The sequence below is a fragment of the Anguilla anguilla genome, chromosome 3 (genome assembly GCF_013347855.1).
Source record: "Anguilla anguilla isolate fAngAng1 chromosome 3, fAngAng1.pri, whole genome shotgun sequence".
NCBI lineage: Eukaryota > Metazoa > Chordata > Actinopteri > Anguilliformes > Anguillidae > Anguilla > Anguilla anguilla.
The window spans coordinates 38674415-38682996 of NC_049203.1; positions in this window are offsets into that span (position 1 = coordinate 38674415).

Below are 8582 nucleotides of genomic sequence, written 5' to 3' on the forward strand. Positions count from 1 at the left end.
TTCATTTTCTGCAGTGTTCCTTGATGTTTTTTAAGTAAAGAAAGTACATTATTATGAAAACCATTTTATTAGAAATCTTTTTATTTTTTGAGAATTTTAAAGAATCTGAATGGGTATTTACTTTTTTAAAAAGTTTTTTTATTGGTTGGGAATTATTGGCATTCTTTCTTTCTTAATTTAACACCAGAGATGTCTGAATAATATTTAAATAGTGTGATAAGTTGTGCTAATGATGATCAGCTATAACTTCTGTTAATATGTTTTCCCTTCTGAATATTATTTACTCTTTTTCTTTGGTCTTTCTATTTTTCAGGGTCAATTTCTGGGTTCAATGGCTATAGAAAAGAATAAGGATGACAGCAGACAATCATGTATTGTATAATTTTCTACATTTGTTAATACTTAATTAAAACCCCTAAAGGGTTTTGTTTTGATTCATATTAAGGCTTTGGCTGTGTTTCTCAACATAGTGGCAACTGCAGTCTGCAATGGTAGTTAGCTAGTTTAGCAAGGACAGTTACATTGTGATAAATATGGCCCTGATTCCAAAGAAAAAATGTACTCATTCCTCCAACAAAATACCCCAACTCCTACTGACCAACACCCTCCTGCAGCAGCAGCAAATATGTACCAGAGGGCAGCAAGATGACAAGGCCAGTAAGAAAACTGCACAATGACAGTTATTTGTCTTACAGGTTTAAATATACAGGGGATCTGTCATGTCCCAGTGTATGCCAGATGTGGGGAGAAACCAAGAAAGCATGCCAGGTTTTCAAGAAAAACATAAGTATTACCTCACTAGCAATCATCCACACTTGGTAACAAGGACCAAGATTAATTCATTCATTCTAGAGGTCCCACTCAGAAACAAATAGCAAATGCTATGAGGGTGTGCAATAGTGTCTGAGAAAGCACTTGGGGCTAGCTATCGAGTTGCTGAGATTGTGGCTACCACTGCTGAATCGATGATATTGCCGCCATGCAATAGCCATTATGGGTATGGCCACAAGTCACAAAAAAATGACAATGGTTCCTACAAAACAATACAATCAGCAGACTGTTTAATGTCTGCCCATATCGGAAGCATTATTGTGGAAAAAGTCACATCCAGTGGAAAATTTGCACTGTACCTAATTTTTCATGTACAGTCCCCTCCAAAAGTATTGGAACAGCAAGGTCAATTCTTTGTTTTTGCTGTACACTGAAGACAATTGATTTTGAGGTCAAAAGATGTACATGAGATTACAGATCCGAATTTCAGCTTTTATTTCCTGGTATTTTTATCTAGATTTGTTAAACAACTTAGAACATATCACCTTTTGTATCAGACAACCCAATTTTTAAGTGAGCAAAAGTATTGGAACATGTGACTGACAGGTGTTTCTTGTTGCCCAGATGTGTCCTGTTAGATTGATTGGTTAAACAATAAATACTTCTGAATGTCTACTCTTGGTTTTAGACTTGGGTTTTGCCTGTGAAAACTGCATTTGTGTTATAAAAGATAAACTAATACGAAGACCAGAGAGCTGTCTTTGGGAGAAAAGCAAGCTTAGAAAAGAGGGGAAATCGATCAGAGCCATTGCACAAGCATTGAGGATAGCTTGTACGACAACTTGGAATGTCCCGAAAAAGAAAGAAACCGCTGGCGTACTGAGCAACAGATAACGAACAGGTCGACCAAGGAAAACAACAGCAGTTGATGACAGAAACATTGTGAAAGCTGTGAAGAAAAACCTCAAAACATCAGTCAGTGACATCACAAACAATCTCCACAGGACAGGGCTGAAGGTATCTCAATCAACCGTTCAAAGAAGACTTAGAGAGCAGCAATATAGAGGCTACAAGATGCAAACCACTCCCCATTCGTAAGAATCGGAAGACGAGATTACAATTTGCAAAGAAGTACAGAGATGAGCCACAAAAGTTCTGGAACAAAGTTTTATGGACTGATGAGACCAAGATTAACCTCTACCAAAGTGATGGAAACGCCAAAGTGTGGAGAAAGAAGGGATCTGCTCATGATCCAAAACATATAAGCTCATCTATGAAGCACGGTGGAGGAAGTGTCATGGCTTGGGCTTGCATGGCTGCTTCTGGAGTGGGCTCACTAATCTTTATTGATGATGTAACTCATGATGGTAGCAGCAGGATGAATTCAGAAGTCTACAAAAACATTCTGTCTGCCAACTTACGGAGAAATGCGTCCAAACTAATTGGGAGGAACTTCATCATGCAGCAAGACAATGACCCAAAACACACTGCCAACACAACAAAGGATTTCATTAGGGAGAAAAAGTGGAAGGTTTTAGACTGGCCAAGTCAATCACCAGACCTTAACCCAACTGAGCATGCATTTCACCTCCTGAAGAGGAGATTGAAGGGAAAAACCCCCCGAAACAAATAACAACTGAAAGAGGCTGCAGTAAAAACCTGGAAAAGCATCACAAAAGAAGAATGCAAGAGTTTGGTGATGTCAATGGGTCGCAGGCTTGATGCAGTTATTGTAAGCAAGAGATATGCTACCAAATATTAATTGTTATTTGCTTTCATTTGCTTAAATACTCTCTGTTCCAATACTTTTGCTCACCTAAAAATTGGGTGGTCTGATACCAAAGGTAGATGTTCTAAGTAGTTTGACACATCTTGGTGTAAATACCAGGAAATAAAAGCTGAAATTCTGAACTCTTGTCTCATGTTCATCTTTTTATCTCAACCCCAAATGTATTCAGTGTATTGCAAAAACAAAGGAATTGGCCTTGCTGTTCCAATACTTTTGGAGGGGACTGTATGTATTTTCATGTTTTAGACTTCTAAGAAATTGGTCTGCTGTGAGATTGCATAATTTGTGTGAAGTGGATGAAAAAAGGTAGGGACTGTGTAAGATGGTTATTGATCTGTCAAATTATTGGATTCAAATGTTGGTGATTTGCACATAATTAATGTTCATCTGACAATAATTTGGAGCCTATTTTACCTATTTGTGTATTTAGAATGTAAGGCGATGGGAGATATACATTACCTGAGATGGCTTGCATCTTCAGCGTTTAAATGATCAGTCTGCCCCTCATTTCAACAAACAAACCATTTACAGAGAGAGCTAGAAGACTGCAGTTTCATCACAGCTTAGAAGAAAAACATTGGCTGTAAATCAATACCTAAATGGAGTATTTTAAACACAGTGAGGGGGCTATTTCTTATAATAGGATACTGTTTCCAATGTGCTCATTTAAAGCATTCCCAAATACAGATTCACATGCATGAAGGTTTCTTACCATTGTTTTATTGTATTCTTTTATTCTTTTCAAATATATAATAAGCTCCATAATGTTTGGGGCAAAGACATTTTTTTCTTGATTTGGCTTTGTACTCCAGTTTCAGAAGTTTCCTCACACAATGTGGTTAAAGTGTGCATTCTCAGCCTTTATTTAAGGGTATTTTATGTACTTTGCTTTCACTTTGTCACATATTCTTTGCATGCAAAAAAAAAAAAGAATACTTTAAGTCTGTGACCCAGAGACATCACCAGGTGCTGAGTATCTTCTCTAGTGATGCTCTGCCAAGCCTGTACTGCAGCCATCTTCAGCTCCTGCTTGTTTTGGGGGCTAGTTGCCCACAGCATTTCAGATGAATTCAGATTGGGTGAATGACTTGGCCAGTTAAGGATTTTCCAGGTTTTTGCTTTGGAAAAACTCATTTGTTACTTAAGCAGTATGTTTGGGATTATTTTCTTGCTGTAGGATGCTGTAGTGAGCCAGTATCTGTGGCAGCTATATATGCCCATACGATTGGGGCTGTTCGGGTGTTTCTTTTGGTTTCCACACATTGCTCTTGCCATCACTTCGAAACAAGTGAATTAATCTGTCCACAAGACTTTTTTCGTTTTACGATGTTCCATACAGTTGATTTTGTTAAGCCTAAGGTTTTGCCCATATTTCTGACTGTTTTTATTTATCTTTTACTAGGCACGACTCTGGTCTTTATGCTGACAAACCAATAACAGGCTCCAAAAGCCATGAAAAGCCTACAATCAAGACTAGATTGTGAAAGCTCTCTTGGAGCCAAGGAAACAATTGAACACACCTAGTAGTAGTAGTCAGAAACACCTGTGCAGGCAAATGGGGGTGTTTAAAAAGTGCTATAATTTCCACATGGTGAAACTAAAATGTATAAAAATGCCCTTTAATAAAAGCTGAGAATGTACACTTCTCCATGTGAGAATTATTTGATTGCAAATCCAAAATTGTGGAGTACAAAGCCAAATCAATAAAAAATATGTCTTTGATATTATTGAGCTCACTGTATTTCAGATTTATGATGCCAACTTATGGTGATACTTATCAAGAATGTGCAGAAACTGCCTCTTGGTTTCCCCAGTGCTTTAATTGAATAGTTTTTCATAATTAAGTAAAAAGTCTCATCTCTGTTCAGAGACTGAATGACTCCACTACCCCAATAACAACTCTTCAGAAGAAACTTTAATCATGCAGGAGGTTCCCATTGCAATACTAACCAACCCCAACCCTGCATATCTTTCAGCAGTTTTAAATAAGAAGGCTACAGAGTGGAATGGTTGCTTGACTTGCCTCTAAATGTTTGCTCTTTGATCCTGGTGCAGAGCACATTACTCAAATGTGATGTGTGATGTGCTCTGTGCTGAACACTTCTTTTGCATGTAATTTCTCAGATGTACCGTTCAGCTTGTACCACTATGACAGAGGAAATATCATCAGTATTTGTAATGAAATTGAATGTTGATGCAGTTATTTAAAAACATCCAATAAGCATGTCCACATGTTCCATGAATAATGCCATGAATATTCAGATTAAAGTGCATTATAATGCCATATGCCATACTCTGACAGGGCAAAGGTCAATGGTGTTTCAAAACCCGAATCATATTTTCAATCTTCTCAACCTGGAAAGATGTTTCAGAACACTTAATTTCATGCCAGATCCTGCTAAACTGTTTACTACTCAATTGGCACCACCTTAAGTGTTTCAATCCGCCTTCTTTTAACAGCGTGCGGATGGAGCTGCATAGATCTCATTTAATCAATGTTACAGCCACTCAACAGCAGGAAGCTCAATATCTGGATTAAATTTTAACACAATGGCACAGTTCAGACTAAATACACTTGTGTATGGTTTGAAGAATTACGCAATTACGCGTCCTAACAAAGATGTGGTATTTGGCTGTTTTTCCAGGCAACCATTTTAAGAATTTACAAAAAGTGCTGAAAGAAAAAGCTCTGAAAAACAATAACAGCATATTATCCCAAAATATGGGCAATGTACAGTATGCCTTCTCATTTGTTCTAGTTAAATTCTGCAGGGAGTGGTGGTCAGTGGAAACTGGCTCATTAGGATTAAAAGGAGAATTGCAAGAACGAGACAAAAAAGATCTCCTTTTACATGTTTCTCATGTGGCAGAAGCAAGTGCCTGCTCCTCTTTAACATTTTTTTTTTCAAAACATAAATTGGCTACAGATGATATGTCCAAAGGGTAATATGCTAAAGGAGACAAGATCTGGCCCATATAACATAGGGTACATACGATTTACGATGTAGGCTACAATAGAATTCAGCATGCATTTTCAACAAACAAAAAAAAAAAAATAATAATCAATTAACAACATTATGAATTAATTTACTGCACTACACCAGTAACCATGGGAAATAATAGCAGGGATACAAGCATTCATTTAAAAGTCATGTGGTAGTGGAAGGTTAGGGCTAGGGAATGAGCAAGCTAGCTGAAGTGAGTGAGGACTTGGGTTCAAGGAGGCAGCTAGAGTATGTCCTGATAGACCATAGCTTGTCAGTTAATTTCCATAACCAAGCCTCAAAGCTAGTGCAAGCTAGATTGCAACATTACTGAATGTAGTGATGTAGCTAGCAATCTATCTAGGTCATTTTCCAGATGATGTTTATGGTTTGAGTTTGATGTCATATTTTAGCTAAAATCAATGTGACCTCAATGTTGATGCTCATTTCAATAACGGATTTCTGGTATGACACAAATCAGTACTGGTGTTGACAAAATGTCAAATGTCAAAAATGCATTTATATATATTGAATGCTATGATAGAACATTTACAGCAACATTATTCCATATTAATTTGGTTTGCTACAAGTAACAGTGTGGAGAGTCCTACCCTGTTATCCCAGTATCTCCAGCTGGCATATTGTTGTGCTCTTGAAACTTCACCCAGAAGCTTGGCTCGGTCAAAGAAAGGCGAAAAGGGAACGTCAGTATAAGACAAATGTTCAGTTCAAAACAAATTTAGTTGAAACGAACAAGCATTCAAACAAAATGTGTGCTTGTTTTTGACACTGGAACGCAGTGGCACAGCCTAGGATTCACTTTGTTTTGGGAGGGCGGGGGTGTACTGTTCTTCACAATCAATCTCTGCATATTTTATGCATATCTAACATTATGTCAGAGGAGAGGAGTGAAGAGCAGGTGGTATCCAATCCACCAGCTACCCAGGACAGGGTGGCCATAGCAAGAGTCTCCAAAAACTGATTAGATTATCTGGAGTAGAAGGGGCTGCTAACAAATCCAGCAGGTAAAAGGTTTCAAATTTACACAGAATACACAACACGTCTCAAGCAGGGACCTTTAATGAGACATGGACAATAGAGAGAAATAGAACAAAACAACAAATGCAGAGAGAAGGGGAGTATAACTTCCACTGGAACTCCAGATGTACCCGTAAATCTTAAAATCCGTCGTCTTTAAATTCTTGGCCTATTATCACTAAGCTCTGAAGGAGCTGTTAAAATTGTCACTTTAGCAAACACCTTAAAATAATCATTATCTAGGGTTGGATATTTATCAGCTGGTGAGGGGCATGACACCTGAGTATGTCTGATGCTTGGGAATGGTTGGCAATACCAAGAATATATGAATTCACAGAATTGCAGAGGCCTCAAAAGTTCAAGCTGCAGCTGTCTGTACAGCTACAGAAGGCTATGCCACTAAGGGCAGGGTGGGTTTAGATTGGTCAGCTTGGCTTGGAGTACAGGTGTTTTAGATGCTCCATGAAAACCAACAAGTTGACTGTGGTCTACAAGCTGTCGTCAATTTGAGACACAACTCTGTAGAGCTAACTGGACTGTCAAGCGGATTTAAAGAAAAATGCCTCCATCTAGTGGCATGTTTGTAAAGAAGCATTGTAAGGCAGCAACACAGTATTCTATCTAGTTGACATTAACAAGTTTGGCACTTTGATTCTTGCCCACTTGGTCTTCAGTTGTTTAACAATGAGATACTCATCAGGCAATCATCATTCACACATATTATCTATATGGATTACATTGAATTTACTTGCTTTATATTCTGGAATGCTGTTGTAATAAAGTACCCTTGGTAAAGGCACCTTATAAATAAATGAATTCATTGAATTTGCAAATTGAATAATTTGTGAAAATCTGGATCATCTATGCTACACACACCAGTGTGTCGCAGGTTAAAGATTAGCTTTGAATAATGGACCAATGCGGAGGGCTGTGATAGTCCAAAGAGGACAGTAGAGGGCAGTGAAAGTCCATCTTCCAGAGTGAGGAAGACCCAACACAGTGATCTCACTCACTGCATGTGTAAATGCAAAGAAATGCAAGTAAAGAAATTCTTCATTTATATATATAGGGGACGCTCACTTCAGTCATCAGTCACCGCCAATGGGTTACACCCACATAGGTGATGGACAACAGCCATTTTGCAGCAGAATGCTTACCACAAATCAGCTCAGATGGAGAGAGAAGGAATTAGTCAATTATGCCAGGTGATGACAAATTGACCAGAATGAGAGCCAGGCTGGGAATTTAGCCAGGATACTGTGAGAACCCCATTTTCTCTGCAAGTGCCACAAAACTCTTTAATCTTACCAGAAAAAATGTAACATGCACAAGGACATCACTTCTGCTTTGGCCAGAGAGAAGACTCACAACTGGCCCACCAATACCACTTCTCAGCAACTTAGGAGGTCTCCTATCCAGTATAAACCGAGCCCAGTCTTACTTAGCTTCAGCCATTAGGCGATGGACAGTTGCAGGGCACTATGATTACTGGCATCATTACTTGTCTCCCTTAATCTTAGTGTACATATTCATACATTGAAATGTACCATTGGATTAGTGGCTCTCAAACTCAATTCTGGAGACCCTCGTGTATGCTGATTTTTTGTTGCGACCAATTGGATCTCCAGAATTTTAACAAGCATTTTTCTTAATTAGACCCTTTTTCATGTTTCATGGATTATTTACCCTGCAAATCATGTCAGACATAGTTATGCATGCCATGGAATATTGAAGTCCCATATTCATATTGTGCTATATTGCAAATGATTCCATAAAAGAGATTAGTTTTAACTCAGAAAATTACAGAATAATTGGTGAAAGTGTGAACACCTGCCCACTAAAAGTACCCATTTGGTAGATGATGAAAAATGCTAAGACAAGGCAAATTATAATGAGTCAAACCTGCTTTGTATTGAAAAGTTTAAAGACAAAACTAGGAAAGAACTTAAACACATGTGTTCAACAACCTTAATTAAGCAAGAGATTGGCTGTAACAAAAA